This window comes from Pezoporus occidentalis, unplaced genomic scaffold (genome assembly GCF_034315485.1).
Source record: "Pezoporus occidentalis ecotype Australia unplaced genomic scaffold, CSIRO_AGI_Poc_V1 ctg4, whole genome shotgun sequence".
Classification (NCBI taxonomy): domain Eukaryota; kingdom Metazoa; phylum Chordata; class Aves; order Psittaciformes; family Psittacidae; genus Pezoporus; species Pezoporus occidentalis.
Genome location: NW_026915724.1, coordinates 5,707,670 through 5,729,961, shown reverse-complemented (window position 1 = coordinate 5,729,961; position 22,292 = coordinate 5,707,670).

The window sequence follows — 22,292 nt, the reverse complement described above, 5'->3', positions numbered from 1 at the left end:
CTAAAGTGGGTAAACTGAATAAATTTAGCACAGACTTTTGTAACAATTCATAACCTTATGGCTGTAAGACCAATTTTTCAGAGGCGGATGAGCTTTGGATTACATCATGCAATAAAGCTTTGTATTTTCTCTGATCCTTGCGTGGGGAAGGTGAAATACTTGTTTTGCCAAGGATGAGATAGTCTTTGATTTGATACTTATCTTTTTTATCATAGATGAATTACTATCAGAATAACAGATTCTTGATGCAGATAGAATCATTTAAAACTGGAGATGCTAACACTCTGTTAGGCTAAAAAGTGTGGGGGGGTTAGACCTTGTAATTCCTCCTTTTTCATATAGAACTATAGGCAGTGCAGTGTTCTGAGACAACAGCCATTTGCCTTTGCTTATCTAACACAAATGCCATTAACACTTAACTGTAGAGTTAAGTTCTTTTCCTTGTTGTGACCTGGTTTCATCTTGAGCCTGGGAAACTTTCTATGATGGAAACCAGAATCAAAACTGTCATACTGCTCTGAGAAGTTTTGGGTTTGACCAATAGGCATTTTCCAATGGAATAACTGTTTGTGGGGTTTTTTTTAATAATACCTGAAAACTTTGTTCCATCTATGGAAAAAAAGTCTTTGAATCTCCTAGAGGCAGAGATAGACAAAAAGGTAGGGTCATGGGAGCAGTTACCTTTTAATCCTACCCTTTTATCAGAGATGTACTCAGTCAATGGAGCTGCAGAGGCAGAATCGGGCCAGGCTTTTTAACAGGCTCTGAGAAAATGAGGAGCCAGGTTTACTTTCAGATGCTTGGGGGAGTCTGCAAGGCTTGCAAGTAGAAAAGTCATCTTTATACTTGAGCATGATGACAAGACTAAATCAATAAAAACTGAGCCATCATCCCCCTTCTGGGCTGTTTTTAGAATCTGTTTTCAAAGTAGAGCAACCATTCTTCAGAGCAATTTAAAATAAAATGGCAGTGTGCCACAGACTTTGTCCCACCAGCATGAATCTTACTGAGTTCTCCTCAATAGGCCATTTTAAAAGGAATTATAAAATACAATGAGTCACAAAAAGGCCTACTTCAAACAGATTCCAATCACGAGGAGGTGTCAATTTGTTACTGTAATTTAATTCCTCCAAGTAATTAGTTCTGCAAAGACAGGAGGGACAGAGTGTCAATCCTGGGGCAAGCAGAGGTCTTTCTGGCAAAATACCAGCCTTTCAGCTCTTTGGCAGGAATCCCCATGTTTCTTTAAAAGATACCCAGGACATGTAAAACACCTTGAAATCGAAAAGAAAAAAATGGAAGAATACAAAACAATAATTGAAATAGTTTTACAGCTACAATTTACAGTTCCTTTATTTTCCTATCAGCATCTTTCAGACAGGTATTTGGAAACTCCTGAAAAGCCAATGAGCTTTATTGCATTTGTTAATATGCACATGGTTATCTGTCTACCTGACACCCCAACAAAGCACATCTCTGACTTTGCAGCCATTGTTGCAACAACCTATCTGAATCATGTTTGTTCCTTAATTTCTAAAACAAATCTGTAAAAACAAACAAACAGAAACCTAACAAACAAAAAACCCCCACTATTTTAGTAGGCAGGCCTAAACCTTACAGGAGCTACAGGTGTGCAAAAAAACAACTCCATAAAAAGCAGAGATGGACTTGCTAAGATGATGATCTCTCTGAAATAGGATTTGGTTTACTATAACATTAAATTAATAGACTACCTGCTGCCTGGGAGAGCCTGGATTGATCCCCAGTATAATTTCTATAAAGTCATCAAATTTATACAAGAATTTGAAAGAGAGAACCTAGCAAAGCTCTTCTATTCCTGGCCCTGACGTTAAAGCCAGTGTTTCCATGTGGTGTGTTTTTCAACTCAAATAACTGGTTGTGTGCATGACTTTATAGAAAGGCTTTTTATAAAACCTGAAAAAATACAGAATCTGCAGTTTCTAGATTCTGTTAATAAACAAGCAAAACTTCAAACGTTGTTTTATTTCAAAACTATTTCCAAAATGACAACAACTGTATCAAATGAGAATGCTTTTAGGTCAACCTAGCATCTCCAGGGGCTAATTTGTTACTGTAGCAGAGATTTGCATTTTCCAGGCAAAAGGTGGAAAATGAAACTGAGAAATCTGATCATACAATGAAATTTGCTTTTTCTTGCCTGAGAATAGTAAAACCTTGTCAATATCAGTGTTACAGAAGAATACTTGAAGTAGGGATCATGGGGGAGTCTGGCACAGTGGATTTTGCCCGACCAACCTGGGTTTTTTGGTGTTGTCATTGTTCTAAGTGCTCCTACTGTTAATAGCAGGGAATCGTATTCCTTTCTTAGATCTCATGGTTATTTCATTCAGTTTTTGTACTTGTATATTATGAATTTCATTATCTCTGTTCCTACATATACAATGTTTCCGTCCTTACTATGAGATTTTATAGAGTGGCTAGTACAATGACACTGAGATTTCTTGTCTAGAGCTTCCCTACAATTAATAAATGCTGATAAACAATATTTAAATTCAGTGGTAATTACCCTTCTGCCCATCAAAACAGGTGAAGTATAAAGATAGAACTCAATTGTTTATTCTCCATCTCCATACATATATGGCAAAACAGATACTTTTTTCTTGGCAATTAGTGCTGCCAGCTGCAGTTAAATGTGTCAAAATGTGTTGCTGTATGGACATCAAGTAGCAAACATGCCAGTCTTTTATGCCACTCAAATAAAACAATCCCTACTTCCTACAGATCCAGACCCACGTTCTCCTCCCAGTGAAATGAGCTGCAAGAGATGCACCAATAAAAGAAAAAAATAAATTAATGAAAAAAGTTATTATCTAGGTGCTTCATTACAAAGGTAGGTGCCTACCTTTGGACTTTCATGTAAGATTATCTGGCTGTTAAGAGCATAGCAGGCTAGGTGTTGATGAAGCACTTGGATGCTTATGTGCAGACTGTTTCCATCAGATCAGCTTTCCCTGCAAATCCAGTGCCCCCTTTAGAAACTGGAACAGATTTGAGAGAGATAACTGTTCTTAAAAGTCATGTTGCCTCTTACCAAGTATTTTTACTGTAAACAAAGGTTTTGGTATACCTTTCCTCCCTCCCCCTTTCCTGGTGAACAAAGGAGCACGGAATTCGTTTTGCTTCTTTACATGGCTTTATTTCCTTTAAGCTTTCCTTTACTATATCCATCATCTATTGGCCCTACAGACTATCTCACAAGTCCTGCCTCTGATGTGTTTAAAGAGAATTCATTTTTAGTTCTTACGCCTTTAACAACCCGCTCTTCAGAACCCTTTCTGGCTTGCCTTATTGTGTTTAACACCTACTTGCCAAAGCTTTTCTCCTTTTTTTCCTTTTTTTTTTTTTTATTTTCCTCACTGGAACAGAATTTCAATTTGGAAGTCATAATTCTCACATTTAATAATGTCCTTCATCTCATCGTTAATTTCTTACTGCTTAAAACACACCAGCCTGGGAGGGAAAGGAGCTTGTCTTTCCAAAATCTGTTGTGATAGTTAGCATATATTTGATGAATACATGACTGTATCTCTAAACCATCTCTGTGTTGTTCACCAGCATTTTAACAGTGTTTTACCATTTGAATCCTTTTTAAATTTATTTTTAACAAGCTTCACCATTTCTACCCTTCCTTTTGAAAATAAACAATACTAGAGTTCATGTCTCTACTCTCAGAGCCCTTCTGTTCCCTTTCACACCTGAGAGTAAATCCAGAACAGGCGCTTTATAGTGTATTGGGTGTGCATGGCAAGGTTTTGGTAGTGTGGGGGGTTTACAGGGGTGGCTTATATGAGAAGCTGCTAGGAGCTTCCCCTGTGTTCTAGAGATCCAGTGCCAGCCACCTCTAAGACAGATCCATCACTGACCAAGGCTGAGCCCATTAGTGATGGTGGAAGCGCCTCTGGAATAATGTATTTAAGAAGGGGAAGGAAAAAAAAAGCAAACACAGAACTGTGCAAATGCAGCAGAAGAAAGGAGTGAGAATATGTGAGGAAAACAGCCCTGCAGATACTGAGGTCAATGCAGAAGGAGCAGAAGAGGTGCTCCAGATTCCAGAGGCAAAGTTCCTCTGCAGCCTATAGTGCAGACCACAGTGATGCAGACTGTGCCCCTGCAGCCCATGGAGGTACATGGTGGAGCAGGTCTCCACCTGCAGGCAGTGGTGAACCCCACGCCAGGGCAAGAGGATGCTTAAAGGAGGATGTGACACCATGGGAAGCCCATGCTGCAGTGGGCTCCTGGCAGGACCTGTGGCTCCATGGAGGGAGGAGCCCTCACTGGAGCAGGTTTGCTGCAAGACTTGTGACCTCACGGGAAACCTACACTGGAGCAGTCTGTTCCTGAAGGACTGCACCCATGGAAGGCACCCACATTGGAGTAATTCTTGAAAAACTGCAGCCCATGGGAAGGACTCACAGTGGGAGAGTTCATGAAAAACTGTCTCCCATGGGAGGAACCCCACACTGGAGCAGGTGGAGAGTGTGAGGAGTTCTCCTCCTGAGGAGAAAGGAGCGGCAAAGTGTGATGAACTGACCACAGTCCCCTTCTACATCTGGAGGATGTAGAAAATTTGTGGGTAAAGTTAAGCCCAGGAAAGGGAAGCTTGGGAGAAAGCATTTTAAAATTTAGGGTTTGTTTTCTCATTATCCTACTCTGATTTGACTAGTAATAAATTAATTTCCCCAAGTCAAGGCTGTTTTGCCCGTGATGGTAATTGGTGAGTGATCTCTCCCTGTCCTCATCTCAACCCACGAGCCTTCTCTTCTCTCCTCTGTCCAGCTGAGGAGGGGAGTGATAGAGTGACTTTGGTGGGCACCTGGCATCCATCCAAGGTCAATCCACCACAGATAGTATAGTCTTAATGTTATACTTTTCCTCTGTAGGCCTGGCACAGGTATCATGCGTTAGATGGCGACAGTAGTAGATCTGACCCTAAGCTGTCCTTTATGCTCAGGACAAATGTTCCACCAGTACAATTGTTTTTCCTATATTTCTCTACCCTTACACTGTACAGTCCTTCTGTTTATATTCCTTCTACTAGGTTTTTTATATGCCTATTATGTCAAATCCTTAAGGTAGATTACTCAAAGTAGAAAAAAGCACTGAGACGCAACACATACATGTAGCATTTTTCCCCAGGGTCTTATATGGATGTCAAGCTGCTGCTTGATTTTAAACAGAATGTTGTTTTGTTTGACACTCCTTTTTGGCTCAGAAGATGACATTAGAGAAGTTCTCCTTTGTCTTTGGAACAAAGATCCTAGGGAATAAAGTTAAGAAACAAGACTTGTTTTCAAGCCCTGGACTTGAGTAGAAACTGGGATAATCATCAACCTTTAAAGAAATAGAACATTCCTGTTAAAGGTTGGGGGTACTAAGAATGTCAAAGAAAAAAAAAAACAAACCCTAAATTTTTTATGATCTGGTAAATTGATAAAAGACGTTTTCCAGTATTATTATTAATGGATTAAATATACAAGTAACTAACTGGAAATTTTGATTTAAAAAGAAAGTCAGACATACAGAAAACAAAACAGTCCCTAAATGTTTGTCACAGACAACATCAGAGCAAATTGCCAATGACTGATGTTTCTATTGAAGTACTCATGTTTTGATCAGGGATTGCAGCAGAATTTGACTCCAACTGTAGCTGTAGTCTTCTACACAGCAAAAAATGAGGATTTATGGATAGATAATACATGTAAAAGACTTTTTTTCTGGAAACAAAAGAGCAGCTCTATATATAGTCTGAGTAAACAAACAGGATACTAGAGACTATAAGAAGGAAATGGGACACTGTATCTGCATTTAAGTGGTTTTACTCATACGATGTTAGTGGAATTCCTATGTCTGTTTGCAATGGGACCCAGGTGAAATCCAGACTTAATTAACTGCACCCAAATAAAGCCAAACTAAACACACATATCAGGGAGAGAGAGGATTTCTGAGAAGTGTAGAAAGAAGAACCACAAAAAGAGTGAGAGAGAACTTAGGTGTTGGGAGGAGACACAGGGAAATGGGGAAAAATGAAGGAAGGACAAGGTCAGAAAGAAAGTGTGGGCACTGCTGCTAAGGAAGGTTCCAGAGATATGTAAAGGTATAAGTACAGTCTTTTTCCCATTTTTTTTTGTTTCTGTTTTAGTTGGGGTCTGCAAAGTAATTAGAAAATGGAAAAACTTGAGAAGGTGAGGACTAGTGTATCAAGCAATGCTTTAGCATTTCAGATACCCCTTTTCAGCAGTAGCGCCACCTTATGTTTTCCTTATCATTTGAGGTTAATAACCCAAATATGTCACATTCATAGGAAAAACCTCTTGTCACTTACGTGATTTCTTAAGAAGACATTTTCATTACCAAACAATGTGGTTTACAGTTTTCTGTATTTTCTAATGGACCATTATTTGTGCATTCATCCACCTCAAAGTTACACTATCTACTTTGCTTTCCTTCTCAGCCTTCTAATTGCTCATAATCTCCACTGTTGTGATGCGAAGTATTCTACTGTTTGCCAAGAACCAAGGAGGAAAAATACCAAGAGATCCTTGAAAGTTGAGGAAACAGAGGGAAATTTAAATGAGGCAGAAATGGGAGGCAGAGAAGCCTTTGCGGACCAACAGCAGGCAGACAACAGGCCTTTTGAACAACCGTTTCTCAATGCCCAAAGTAAATACCAAATACTCCTCACTTTTGGTAAATAAATCGATGCTGATATTCTGCTCTGACAGACCTGAGACACAGAGTAAGTAATTAACCTTCAGCTTGTCAGAACTGATACTTAGTCATCATCATCAGAGTCACTAAAGTTATAAACCCCGGAGGAAAATATCATTCTGCTCCTGTCACTCTCATTTGTGGACCAAGTCACACAATGAAAGTTTTTCTAAACTCATTTCAGATGAAGAATGGTGCCTTTACAGTTGGTTTAATGGAATAATGAGCAAGTTGAAAGGTCTTGGTGTAATATTTGAGTTTCAGATTTAATTTTAGTAGGATCATTCTTGCTCCTTGCAATTGGCTGAGAGCTCTCCAAGTTTTTCTGATTGTCATTTGAAATAAAAAGCCCTGTCAGGCTGTAATGAGTCCAGAAAAGGACATTTAGGTCCTGATACTGTGTACTTGAACTGTGCCTTTTGAAGCAGCATGTTGCTCTGTTGAGCACATTTTCTCCAGGTTGTAAACTTGAAATCACTTATTCAAGGACTAGAAGCCACCCCCACACTGGATTCCACCTGATCTGGTGGCATTGTTTGCGTTCACAGGCTTCTGTTTGTTAGATCTATGGAGTAACTACCCTTAATTTCTTAAATCTGTATCATTGTTATGTGTTTGCTTGAGTCTTATTTAATCTTGCAGCAGTACCCCTCAGGAAGGATAGGATTCATGCTCATGGTTTACATGACTAATTGATTCTTGCAGACAAAACCAGTGTTAAAACAAGTAAGTACTGCAGATGCTTCTCTCCTTAAGGTGGAAGCCAAAGAGGCTCTGTATCACTCTCCAGCACCTCAAGCTGTTATCAATTAGTTCCATGAGACATTGCCAGAAAGTGTTTATGTTGGAAAACACTGAAAACATTATACATTTGGGTTTCATTAAAAAATATAGGTCCAGCTTTAATTCATACTCTGAGGTCAGATACAGCAACCTTGCTTGAATCTTATGGCCCTGAAAGACGAAGTGAGAGCTCAGTAATAAATGCAATATGGACTTTTAAAAAAATATATTTTAGATAATAAGCGACATTTGCTTTATTATTTCTCCTTCGAAGAATAACAAGCCACATATAGCCTGATGTTGAATATGACTGGGGGTTGGGGGGCAGACTTCTTTATCTTGCCCCCTATAATAGATATTTTTCTTTTCCTCAATTCTCTCTGTGAATAACAAGAGTGGCAGCCATTTTCTCCTAGCTCAACATCAAAACCCCTTTCATCTGCTGTCTAAATGCAAACAAAGCAAACCTTCCACCAGGCCTTTCTTTCCAGATAAATTAAAACTCTCATGTCCTGGGGCCTAAATCAAGCCTACAGGCCTTCCCTAGATAAATCCTTTCTCAACCTGAAATCTTCTTGCTACACGTGCTCCTTGTAAGATAATTTTGCAGTATCTAATCAATAATGCAACAGTAAATTGCATTTAAATAAACATTAGCAGCCCTCTTAATGAATAAAACCTCATTTGCAATTTGTCAAAGTCAGAAATGCTGGACTCTTTTGATATTCATTAGAATATTGGAAATTGGAGCTTTGACAGGTTTTATGTATGTTGCAATTACGAGTTTTGTGAATAAAGCAAGTACTTTATTTTCACAAGAATTCTTGAATAAAAGCAGTGATGTATGCTATAGATTTGATAGATCTCAATTGCTGCCTTATAAAAAATGCAGAAAAAGAAAAAATATCCATGTTACAGTCACAAATTTTAAAAGGCTGAAATGTACCATACATATATTTTGTAAAAAACTTATTATGAAATTCCTTCTTTTGTATGAAGAATTTTAATTAATTTGCTGTGATCCTAAGCTTTGGAAAAATACAATTCTGGCTAATTAAGTTTTATGTGGCAATACAGTATTACAGTTGTATGTGTCGCTAATTTTGTAGTGAAATTGCAAAAGAGAAGCATGTTTACACATCATATATTGTAAATTCAATTAATAAGATTTTTTTTGTTTTATCCCCATTTTTCAATGGAAGCATTTCACATAAATGTCCCCATGTGAAACATCTGCACCATGTATATTACTGTGCGAATTCACTGCTTTATAAACAAAGTCTTACACCTGGGACGCAGGAAAAATTCTAATTTTGAGAACCATTAGATTGTGGAATAGTATCCCAAGGGAAGAAGGAGAAGTCATATCCACAAGCTATTTAAAAACAAATTGGAAAACCTGAGCAGTGCAAGCAGCACAGAGAACAGAATGACAGTGGAAGAGAAACACCAGAAAAGCTGTGCAAGTTGCTTTCCATCTCTGAATTCTGTGACTGCATGGAAGGATGAGGCCAAGCAGGTCACAGTGCACCATACTGGTTTACTACAGGAGTTTCTATGGAAAAATCCAGCTTTCCTTTAAAACATTTCCTTTAAAACACACACACATGTGCACATTACTCGTGCTCTGAAGGAGTTTGAACTCATGAAGTATGAAACACATCTGTGAACAAAAACCCCAAACAATCTCCCTTTCCCTTACCTAAAACCATAAGAAATGCTGGCTCTTTAGAAATATTTTCTTAATAGTTTTGTTCGGAGGACCAGGCTCTCTGTGTGAGCTAGTCTGAAGAACTACATATACTTTCAAATATCTATATCGTTATATCGAACACTGTTCTCTAAAGACTATAAGGATATACATACAGATATATTTTAGAAAATAGGTGGCTGCAGCTTGTACTATGAGCAATATACATTTTTGTTATGCATTTCAAGTATTAATGAGCTCCAAATCTGCCTAGATTTGAAAATCATGAAATGCATGAAGACAGATCCAGCTTCTACCACAAAATTTGTGACTTTCTGTGAGCTCCAGGGTGTATTTATCCCAAGGTACATTTAAGAGGGCAGAAGAGGCCGAATTATAGCTGTGGCTCATAAAATAGCTTGACCGGCTCACAAGAGGCCAGTAAAGGCACAAGCTAAAATGAACATCGCCTGAACATCAGCGCAGCATATACCTCATCTGGGCATTGCACCCTAGCATGGACACACATCCATTTACAGCAGCCTCTTACTCCGAAATGGCTCATTCCCAGGGAAAGGTTCTATAAGCCTGATTTATGGTCTCCACCTTTAATCTAAGTCAGAGCTCCTTTCTCGTCACCAGCAAGGCATTTCTGCTCAGGCAAAACAGTCTTGTACCATAAAGAGAAACAGCCCCTTCCTGTCACCTTCCTGCTCCTTGCTCATTGCCATTCCTCCACCTTGGCCTCCAGGAGCAGGAAGCTGGAAGATCCCTGCCCACTTTCCCTCTCCAGACAAATCAGGATAAATGAGGACCTGCTCTGCAAAAGCAGCATTTTGGTGTAAGGATTCAGTCCTGTTAGTGACAGAGGAGACTTGAATGAATATAACAAATAATATCTTTACTGTGAGGGTGGTGAGGCACTGGAAGAGGTTGTCAAGAGAAGCTGTGGATGCCCCATCCCTGGAAGTATTCAAGCACAGGTTGGATGGGGCTTTGAACAACCTGGTCTAGTGGAAGGTGTCCCTGCCCATGGCAAAGGGGTTGGAACTGGATGACCTCTAAAGTTCCTTCCAATCCTACCCATTCCGTGATTCTATGTTTCTATGACCCTATGAAAGTGCAAGAACAAACACAGACAAAGACCAAGCATCCCCAAGCTCAGCTGCTTCGGGAGCTACTACTGCCAGTAGCTCCTACATCTTGTGCATGTTCGAGAGGACCAATTGTCTCTACAGGCAGTACAGATGTATGGATTTGAAACAGCATGTATACCACTAATGGTACTCAAGCACCATAGTTTAGACATCGTTGCTCTCAAGCTCATTACCTTGGTGAGAGGAGAGAACCAGGAGTGACCACAAGACATCACAGTACCACAGGAGTCAGGGCTTCAGTCCTGCGCATGATAACAACCTAGAAGGCCCAAGGCTGCTCTTCTCTCCACTGTCCTCCAACTTGCAGCAAGACAGATGACAGCTGACAGAGCAGGATTGCAAGCTTCTGTGTTCCCAGATGAAGCCAAGAGTCCTACCACCAAAGCTTGTTCCTATGTTCCCCAGACCTGTCACCTGATGTGTAATACAGAATAGACCCTCTAATGCAAAGCTCTGGAGTCCTTCAGGTGTTAACTTTACTACTGTTCTGCTCTGGTGAGAGACCTACAGCATTGCTTCAACACCACAAACTGTTTGTTATGTATTTTGTTAGGAAATGTCAGAAGTTAAATAATTTTTTTTCCATGTTATCACATTAAGTAGAGGGAAGCAGTTATTTTTGCATGGGTCCTCAACCATATGTGAAATAATTTTAATGGGGTGGGAGAGAGTGAGAGGTGCAAGACACAGTGGGAAGACACTGTTATTTACCTCCTGTTAAATGACCACACGCAAAATGCTGCAAACAAAAGTTTAATATACCTGGTATTTGTGACAGCCTCCTCCATGCATTTTTGTATGTGACTTTCAGGGACAGTAGGCATAATGAACAGAACTGCTCATATTCAAGTTATATGTAATTATTCTGTCTGCTCTCTGTGGAGGGGGAGGTTAAGTTTCTGTACTTATTGATGCAGAAGCCACTTTGGGGTCTCTCACCATGTATAACAGGATTGGTTATTTAGGATAGAGGACTCTGGATGCCAGACTTTGGTAGTGATGAGCTGCATTATTCTCAGTGATTTTAAGAAAAGAATTGTGGATACTTTTGACATTTTATGAATAACAAATTTGATGCATTTTAACATATTGTCAGAAACCAGGAAAATAACATTCATATTTTCCTGTTCTAGCCACATCCTGAGTCTATTACTTGTCCCCTACTAAGAGAGAGACAGAAAAAAATTTAAATTGTAACAGGTGTCTTGATAACAGCATTAGACAAACAGTACTGCGGCTGACCCAGAGCTCCACACAGATATTCTCAGTGAAATTGTTAACTATTTATACTTACATACACTCACACTTGTAAATATTGGTTCCTGAATCTGAATGAAAAAAGAACTATTTTCTTATTAGTGACACAAGGCTCAAATGGTAATCATTGCAAGTAGTAGTATCTTTAAAAAAACAGTCCTATACCTACAAGCAGATATAGATTTTGCATTTCCATTACAATACTTTAATCTATGACCTTTGTCCTTTTATTACAACTCTATTGAAATTAGGTTGTTGGAACGAAGCTGTGGCTACTAATTTATTCATTGCTTTTTTTTTTTTTAACCTAAGGGTAGTAGAAAGGTCTGAAAATGATTTTAAATCAGATGCTTTTTTTTTTTATTTGTGATAGAGTTTTTCCCATGAATAAAAGGCTTTGTTGAGTCTGGCAAAGGCTCTAACTTTGTCCACAGGTTAATATACAGACACACAAAAAATCAGAAGTTAGACCTCATAAACTTGATTAGCCAGTAACCAGAGTTATGTCTTATCAATTCCTAACACCAATTTTAAAACCAATATATATAAAAGGTATATACATACATATATATGTATGTACGTATATATGCAATGCTATGCTGTTACTACTAACATTTCCATCCCTACGAGGCCTCCAGCAGTTTTTTGGTACAAGAAGAAATACAAATGATGACATTTTCATTTCGTATTTCATATCAGCATGCTAAACTAAATTAGCTAGTCCCAGTTCTGGTTTCACACAGAAGTAAATCTAGAATAATTCCAGCACGATGAACAATGATGCATACATAACTGGGGTAAAAGCACAAAATCATGGCTCTGCTACTTACATTTCTAATGTCTTGGGGTAGAAGGAAAGATACAGGCACAAAACAGAGCATTACGCTATCTCCTTGCACACACAATACAGCCACAATCCCTATCCAAAAGTTGCATTTCCATAATATAACAGTATTTCTACACCTTTAGCATTTTGCATATCTAACACTAATGTTGCAACAGCTAAGGCCAAGGCACGGACATAATCATGTATTTTCTTGTTAAAATTCTGAATGGATAAATTTCCAGCATACCACAATTATGCCATAAGTCACACAACTTACAACATGCCTTCGTTAAAGGCACTTGAGAGAATTTTACTTTGTCCATTTTAACTTTATTTAACAACAGTCATACACCATTCACATTAGCTCAGATTACGCATTTAATTTCCTTAAGTGCTACTCTTAAAACATCGCCATGCTTAATGTTGACGTCTAAATGGTACCATTTACGCTTTGCTGTGAACACCTCATTAAAGCAAATGGAGCAGGTAAGGAGGGAGAGCATCTGCCTTTGTGGAGGCAAATGGGGAATTGAATGCCTTTGTTTGTCTGGGAACAGTTGAGCACGATTTTTAGCTTGTGTAAATTGATGTAGCTCCCTAGATTTCATCAGAGCTTCTCTGATTTATATTAGCTACAGATAAGGCAGGGTTTCCTGTGAGCCTCGGATAAGGTAGTATTCTCTGCCTCCATAAAGCCACTTAGGTGATGCCTCCAGAGCACTGTCTGTTTATAAATTGGACATGGTGCATCCTTTCTAGTAACAAAGTTCAACTTTTTTCCTTTCCTCATGTGAATATCAAATCTGTGACAGTTTAGTACAGTGCGAAAAAAAGGATTTTTTCCAATTAAAAAAAAAGGGGGAGGAAGAAAGTGATTTTTCCCTGACTTGCCAAAATTTCTCTCTTCAAGTAAGCTCAAGTACAAAATACTTTGGAAGCTCTAAAAGTATAAAAAACCAGGGCAATTATTCAAGTCATTCTGTATTTTTACTCTATTATTGCCTTCAATGAACATAGGTACATATACCAGAACTCCTCCAGATTTGTACATGTATTTTTAAGTATTACAGAAGGAAAAACAAACCAACAAACAAAAAACCTACACCAGCACCTGCTGAAGTAAATAGATCAAGAGATATCACTAAACCAGACTAAACTCAGTTTCCTTCACTGTAGCATCTGCAGTAGAATCAATGGACTACAAAGGAGATTTCATCCCTTTCTATCCCTGCACCAAACAGTGACAGTGAGCAATTGCACAGACTATTTTATCTTAAACATGATTTAACCATAAAGCCGTTGTCAATAGGTTGCATCACTTCCTAAAATCTGCATTAGTGTCCCACCACCCTATAAAATGCCTTATGTCTCCTCAGCTCCCACACCACCATGTGACCACCTAGCAAACAGAGAATAAAGTAGTACACCATTAATGTCTGAAAAATCTTTTGAAAACCTCGGATAAAAGCTACCATATAACTGCAAAGTATTTATTATTATTATTATTATTATTATTATTATTATTATTATTATTATTTCCTTGATGTCAATGTGAGCTGTAATAAGGTGGGGTTTTTTCAATTTGTTACTTAGAAAAAATTAGCTGCTGCTCTGTTTCCAAAGCCAGCAGAGGCCATTGAGGAATTTACAGCATTCTATTTCAGCTATTTCTTAACCCTTTTTGCCCCAAAATATGAAACCAGGGTTAAACATGGTCTATTTCTACTTGGTGTGATTCCTGGAAGCAAGGAGTTAATATGTGCAGCAGCAGCTATTGCTTTTACTGACAACATATGTTCGTTATGAGATGAACAGTTTAAGCCAACTGAGTACACAGGAATTTTAATAGCAAAGGAATGGTTATATTAGCTTCAAAAAGCTTGCATTAATGCAATGTGACACTGCATATTTTGTGAGGCTTTCAAATTCATTTTTTTCCAAGTAATTTGTGTTCAAAAACTCTTAGAAACTTTTCTGAAGCATATAAATAAACAAATGCCTCCTCCTACTCTGACTTGTTCCTCTAATCTATTTCCTAAATGGATTATCCTGAATTTTTCCCCTCCAAAAGTCAACAGCAGAGGAGGCTTAATAAGTGAAAGTAAAAGCTATTGGCACTGTTTTGCAACTGTATTGATAGCGCCGGTGGCAAAGTCATCTCCTGTCACTTGCTGTCAAAGATGGATGTGGAGAGTCCCCATCTTCTCGCCTGGCAGCAGGGAAACCCGGTGGTCAGCGAAGCCGAGTTTCCACAGCAACACCCGGTTATGTTTCCCAGGCAACCAGGATCCTCAAAACCTGGTGGCAATTGGTGAGCAGAGTAATTTGGGGACAGTAAAATCCATTTTCTCACTTAGCCAAAGTTGGATCCATGTTTGTGGCAGACACAGGTGATGGAATGGTATGGTGGATCTGAGGGAAGAGGGGGCTGCAAGCCCAGCTGCATGACATGGCTGCTTCTCCTGACTTACACCTATATGCAGCTTCCTTAACTTCTCCACTTTGCTTAGCAGAAGGCTCAAAAAATATTGCCTTTTTTCTATTTTTACAGTTTTACATTATTTTTATTTACAGTTAGTTTTTTCCTATTGCTAATTTAATAGTTAGTTAACGCTCCTACTTTTCTGTTGATTTTTAATACCACCTCATACATATTTTGTGCCAGCTTTTGGGAAAGCTAATAATTTTTAACTGCTGCATTCACTGCAAAGGACCAAACCTTGCTGTCTGCATTCAGTTCTTAATTCAACCAACCGCCACTGCAAGCAAGGGAAGGTTTGTCCAAGTGACAAAAGCCAAAATTCAGATTCAAACTAACTTTTTCATGAAAATCTTTGATCTAGGAGGAGGGGCACAGTAAGATCATCCCTGGTATTTAGACAGATGTGGGGCCAGAATTTGACATAAACTTTTTAATACGTTGTCTTGTTGTTACTGTTGTTGACCCTGATTGTTCTATGAATACCTGGCATGCTGTCATCTGAGGACATCAGGGAAGTAGAGAGGAGAGCAAACAACATTTCACAGGCAGAAATTTACTCCTCTACCTGCCTTGACTGCTATCTCCAGATTTGGAAAAATCATTATCTGAATATTGACACTTTCTAGGCTTTCTTGAACAGACTTACAAGGCTATGAAGAAGTTTACTATTTCAAAGAATATATTGGCAGCTGGCCAACAACGGCCTGTCTGAGCTTGAAAGTTGGTGTTTCCAACAGTTCTCAGTAATGTGTTTTTGTGGCATGGAGGAACGATTCCAGACAAGACATACAACTGAACACATGAGATGAAGCAGAATCTCCAGCTGTTAATCAGTGCCATCAGGCAAGATTCAAAGTACTATAAAGCATTGTGTGACTCTTGACACAGTCACACAAAAAAAATACCCAAATTAGTATTAGGCAAACAGGTTAACCTTAGTTTCTTTGGATTTGAAAAACCACCCTGGTTTTCCACAGGCACAGAAGACAGAAAAGTACAGATTTTGGGGTTATGCTCACATGTGCTAGGTGCTTTGTGCTGCCAGAAATTAGTGACTTTCATGATTACTAACATGTAGACCTGGGAGGAAACTACCTTTAGTCACAAGTAGATTTAATGTTTTTCTTTCATAAATGGCACTAGGAAGGTCAGATTTATTCTTTTCCTTTGATTGGAAACTCTTACACTTATCTTATTTGCCCCTTTTTTAAAGATACGGCATAATAGAGAAAAAGATAATCACCAATTTGGTCTATGATTTAAAAGGCTATCCTATAGTGTCTACTTAGAATTGAGCAAACGCTGTTCAACTGTGTTCAGTCTTCTCCACCAGCCACTGATGCAGAAAGAATTCTATCCTATGAAAAAGAAAAATATCTAATGCTCACCTTACTTGATACAAAACGTAAGAGGAAAAAAGAATCCTCTTCTATCAGAATATTGTCCTACACTACCCAAAACTTAATTGTCTTAAGCAAACTTATATAAGATGAATAAAAAATTCAGTTAAAATTTGTGAAATGTGTGTCTGGAAATTAACTATCAAGACAGGTCATGTATATATTAAATAACTTTCAGCTCATGTGATCTTTTAAATAATCATAAACTTACAAAAATATCACTGACTATGCAAAAGAAAAACAGAATTACTATAGCCACTATTCTGCCTCTCTCTCGGTCCTATCCATTAACTGTACCTCTAGAGTCCCACCACTGAAGATCTTGAGTAACTGTAAAAAGCTCTTGCAGGCATGGTGTATTCCTTCCTTCCTCCCTCCAGGATGCATATGCATTGGCCCAAGTGTTGAAGGAGGCTCTAAGATATCACACATGGGAAATCAAATGGTTAAACAAGGACAGCTTGCCAATATCAGGAGTGCAAGTTTCTGCCTGGAAATTTGAGGAGCATGAAGTGAGTCTGTATATTTAGGGTCAAACAGCTATAACATCAGGAGGACCAGGAGGGCCAGAGAAATGAAAAACCATGATCTGTCTTAACATGACGAACTGTCACTAGCTTCTCTAGTACTTTAAGGCTAGGAAAATCAAGGCTGCCACTTCTTTCTACTTGCAGGAAGAACAAAACAAACAACAAAAGAAAACACCAAAACAACCGTGGTAAGGACAAGTTTTTTCTGAAACAGCTGGCTGACTTTTTGTCTTTTCAGTGATTTAGTGCATCTGGGCCAGAGGAAGTATCTATCACAATGTTGGTCTGCTCACACTGTGTTTGTAGAATTGCTGTCCTAGGCTTGTGAAAATCCTACCTGAAACCACCCTGTTAACATGGGCAGAGGTTACCTGTGCTCACAAAAATAGTCTGAGCTCAGGCTGCCTTTGGGTATGATCTTTCTCAACTCCTTACACCGTTCAGCACATACTGCTGCTACAAATAGGACCCTCAAAATAGGCCACACTGTAGAGTGGAGGAGAGCTGCGGTTCTTACATTGTATTATGACTGAACAGCCAGCAAGTGCTGTTAAATTCCCCAAACAGAACTAGCACACAAACAGAATTCACAAGGATGCCTTAAGTCTTGAGGATGAAGCTGCAGGAGACACACTTATTACAGTGTCTAGGCAGCAGAGGAACATATTATAGCCTGACCCTTTTTGAACTTTGTCCACTAGCTTTAGATAGGTCCTCTGCACTGCTCAATGCTGACATTATATGTCCTGGTAATATAAGATAACTGAAAATCTCCCACAAACTTGTACTGCCTCTGCCCAGTAGTCAGCCTGGCATCCCAGCAGGATTTGCATGGACGAAAGTTCCAATTCTCATGAAGAGAATTATTTATTGCTTTGTAGACATTGGTTACAAAGTCTGGCCATTCTTTGGATAACAGCAGAACTGTGAGTTGAGCTGATATCCTAGGAACATTTCATCATAAAGCTTTACTAAATAATATAGCCAGCTTTAAAAGTATTTTTTGAAGAATGAAAGGCTTGAAAGGCAGTGCCCATTGGCCCAGCACAAGTGATGCTGTGGGGTTCTCCTAGAGGGTAATGCTTTTACTGCTTTCTGTGCAATCATGTTAGTTGGCAAGGCAAACAAAGCAGAGAAAAAGGAATCAGTTTTGTGAGAAGGGTTAAAGAGTTCTTTGCTTATTTACTAGCACTGGCTCATAAAACATTTGAGAAACAAGCCCTGCATTGCTAGAATGACTCGAGCCCTACTGTTTATTCTTTCTTCCCTTGCCTCAAAATGCTTTTTCAGCTTTAAACCAAAAGGCAGATGAATTCACTCCTATCATCTCAGCAAGGTCAACATAACTGAATGTGCCTTGAAGACAGAAGTTGGCTATAGGAGCTAATAACAGCAATCAGGATTTTTCTGTCTACTCTCAGGACTGACTGAAGCAGTTTCCCAAATGCATGTGTGAATCAGACTTTTACAATTATGATTGCAGTTGTTATCTTGGCGTAGTCAAACATCCATGTTACTTTTCAGAGGAACTGCATAGGGTGCTTTGCAACATAATCTTGTTCAAGCTTGAAGGAGCGAGATTCATATAACAGCAGCAAGAGAACAGAGAGAAAAATATGTAATCTTGGGTCTAATCTAGCTCTGCTTAATACCTCCCCTTATCCTGCTTGCCAAAAGTGATAATGCCTGTTACTCTGTTTTCTATTGCTGGGCTAAAGGTTGCACTGGTAGTATTTAATATAACAATTCAGTTTTGATTTTCTTAAAGCTTATCTTATTTGTATCCCCTGGCTTTCAAACTTTGTTGCAGGTAAGTTGCCATGCAGCAGTTCCCTGAGCAGCCCTCTGCTCCTGAGGTAGCTTGGATTCTTCCCTGTTGTCTTCTAGTCTGTCAGCAGTCCAACTTCGTCATGCTCCTTTCCTTACTGTTCTCAGCATCAGCCCAAGTTGCTGCATAGAAAAGAAAAAGAACTACTTTCTACTGCAGTGTTCAGTCCGAAGTTACTGTGATGGCCCTGAGTCTCCTATACTTCCACTCATTTTGTTCTTTTCCAGCACTGGGCTTAAGGCCTGATTATGAATGCTTGCAGATCTAGTGATTTTCATCTTAGCACACTGTCAGGTTAAATCACTGGCAATGTCCCCTCACCAGGAGTTTGCGGTTCAAGGACTGCCTTTACATCAGGCATTGCATGATTCAAATAAAAAAGTCACATGCAAGTGTTTGGTGCTGTAGTGACAAGGTGCTATTGCTGCCTTCATTTAGTGACTTTTCTTGTGAGCATGAAGGACCTACTGCCAGAGAGAAAGCCTCACTGTGAAATACCACAAACACAGCATCCTCCTAAAGCCATGCCTCCATGGACTTGTGTAACAGAGCAACCCTGTGGTGTCATCTTTCTTTGTCCTTGATCAATCCTTGCAAAACATCCAGTCCTTCACTGGGATCTCAGTTTGCTCCTTACCAATCACCCTTCGAGACCAGTCACAGAGCCAAGGAATTATTTAGAATGAAAAGGAGCTCTGAAGAACACCCAATTGGACCTTATGCTTGAAGCAGGTTCAATCAGATCAGGTTGCTCATGATCTTTCAAGTTGAGTTTTTAAAGTCTCCAAGGATATCACCTCCACCTTCCTGGACAACTTGCTGAAATTTATAACCACCTTCATGGTGAAAAAGATGTAAACCACAGGACTGCCCATGTTCCAGCCTGCATCTGCTGCCCCCCTGTGCTATTGCTGCGCACATTCAGAGACAGGTTGGCTACATCTTCTCTACACTCTCCCATGAGGTAGTTGTTGACAGCAATAAGATCCTTCCAAAGCCTTTTCATCTTAAGACTGTACATCAGTTCTCTCAGCGTCTTCTCATCCATGATGTGCTCCAGCCCATTGACCACCTTTGGTGGCCTTCCCTAGACTCAGTCCAGCATGCCGTCTTCATCTACTTCTGCACGTAAAGAGCACAAAATCCCCCAAAATTCTGTAAGACCACTTCCTTTCCTAGCCTTTCACAGTTTCTGAAGGGGCTGGAAGAAGATGCACCTGAAGATGCACCTGCAGCAACCCACTGTAGATTTTTTACAGCAGTTAAGCCGCATTTTGCTGACTGACAAGGTGGGAACCAACATATGAAAACAGAGGCCAAAACATCTTTTAATTACAAATGTGAAGTATTGTCTATGCATTGCAAACAAAACATTATTCAGACTATTTTGTCATACAGTACACAAAGGCAGGAAGAGGTAGACTATTTATTTTTGTATTTTTTCCACAATTTCATATACTAACAGTGGTGCTGTAATTACTGCTTGGAGACTTTAAACTGATCCTATAATGGGATCTGATTGGTAGCAGCACCTTGAAAATCATTACAGAATTCTGCAATTTGTTAAAGAATTAAAAACAGTCTTATTACTGAGAGCAGAATACATTTTCACTCTCTAACTAGTATGTAATTCTTCTTAAAAGGGTATTAATTAGCGCTTAATGGGATTTTTAATTTCATTTTGTGCCAGATATATACTTGAGTAGGAACTTGACTGACAACAGGACCTTGACTGAGCAATTGAGTAACCAGAAATCATTACTACCAGTGTGCACTGGATCCATACTGATCACCTACATGCCAAAAAATAAAAAGTCATTGAAACTTGTGTAGCAATTTTTCTAGTTCTGTTTGCTGGGTGCTTAAGGGCAAGCAATAGTCCTTTGCAGTTCCTGGGGGTTAAACACAGGTATTTTAATTTGACCTTTTTAGGTGTTGGGGGAAAAAAAAAAGCTTTCACTTGTGTAGACTCTCCTGTGGATTAAATGGAATAACTACAACAAGGAATTTTCCCCTTTGTTTCGAAAGTGGAAATTCTTTGGGGATTTGTTTCTTCCCCCTTTTTCCTTTGATTAGTAAATCAGCAAAGGGCTGTGTTTTGAATAGAGATGCAGTAAGCACTTGTTCTGGAAGTGCTACTTTATAACGCATTTTCCTGAGGGCAGACAGCATTTGTGTAAAATGCAAAGAACCAAGTTAGGGCAAGGTGGGCTGCCTCTTTCACAGATACAGAGCCCTGTGTAAACAAGAACAAAGGAGACACAGAAAAGATATGTACCATTTTCATAAGTTCTAACTGAAGTTGTATAAACATAAGTGTAATCGTATTTTCCATTCCCTTCGGCATCACTTTCTGGTTGATTTGTTTTCTGATGTGCCCTACATCATTGCCTTTCGTCTTTCAGAGATGTGAATTGTCAGTAGTTTCCTTAGCTGCAGTTGTGCTCCTAAGAAATATGAGAAAATCCTTTGTTGCATAGAATGTCATTATGTAACAGATAAGGGGGGGGGGCTGTCTCTGCATCAACTGGTGGCATAATCCCCAAGGGAAAACAGACTTTAGTTGAACAATCAGAAAACTGGCTTGCTTTATGGTGTTTACACTGCTGCTTGCTAATGGATCACCATAAAGGAAGCAAAAGGACTCTTACACTATTGAGTACGCTATCATGGGAGTCTTCTGAGTGCGCCTTTTTTATTTGCTGCAGTCAGGTTAATGAGCTCACCAGCCCACTTGATGTCGAGGACTTTGTAACAAAGCAATCTCTCATTAAATGCTGCCTGGCACCACTCTCTTGAAGCAAAGGGACATTCAGATTATTGAATGCCTTTGTATTCCTTATTCCTACCAGGCTATGGCGTCCAGCAGTGGCATCAGTCCCGCACACTTACTGGCAGCCATCCAGTCATGCGCCTGCCCTCTTCAAACTGCATGGGCATTTGCCAATCTAAGCAGCACTAGTAGGCAAACAAGCATGGCACACGACTGCTCTGGCAGGTAGCCAGATGTGCAGCTGAACCATCTCACTTCCCCGCTACTGTACAGAGAAACACATTCTTTCCCCATTCTTTCCCATTCAGTTGATTTACATGGAGAAGTTTTGTTGCAATACAAAGGAATGTGCATTTATCTGCATTCTCTTTCTGCTTTAACACCTTTTTTCAGTCTCAGTAGTGCAGGTCACGAATTCATCTGTGGCTTTATTTAAATACCTCCTGGCTGACAGTTTCTTCAATGAAATGACCCCAGAGTGTTATCAGCTAGCTAGCAGGTGTGTCTCTATTCAGAATCTTGCAGGCAATGATGCATCCTGGGTAAAGAGCAATCTATGCATGATCCAGCTCTTCCCTACATTACTCAGGAGATTTAATGGTTCACTGTCATGAAAGAGCTTACAAAGATGACTTTTTTTTTAAGTTGGCTTTCCACTGGGCTTTGTGCCCTGAGATATTTTGACACAAATATACAAAATTATAAAGAAGGAATTTTTGTGAAAGGCTTCATCTCATTCAAAAAACAAACAAAAAAAACAAACCCTAAAAATATAAAAATCAGCCTTAGACAGGCTATTATTTTTAGTTGTGAGAA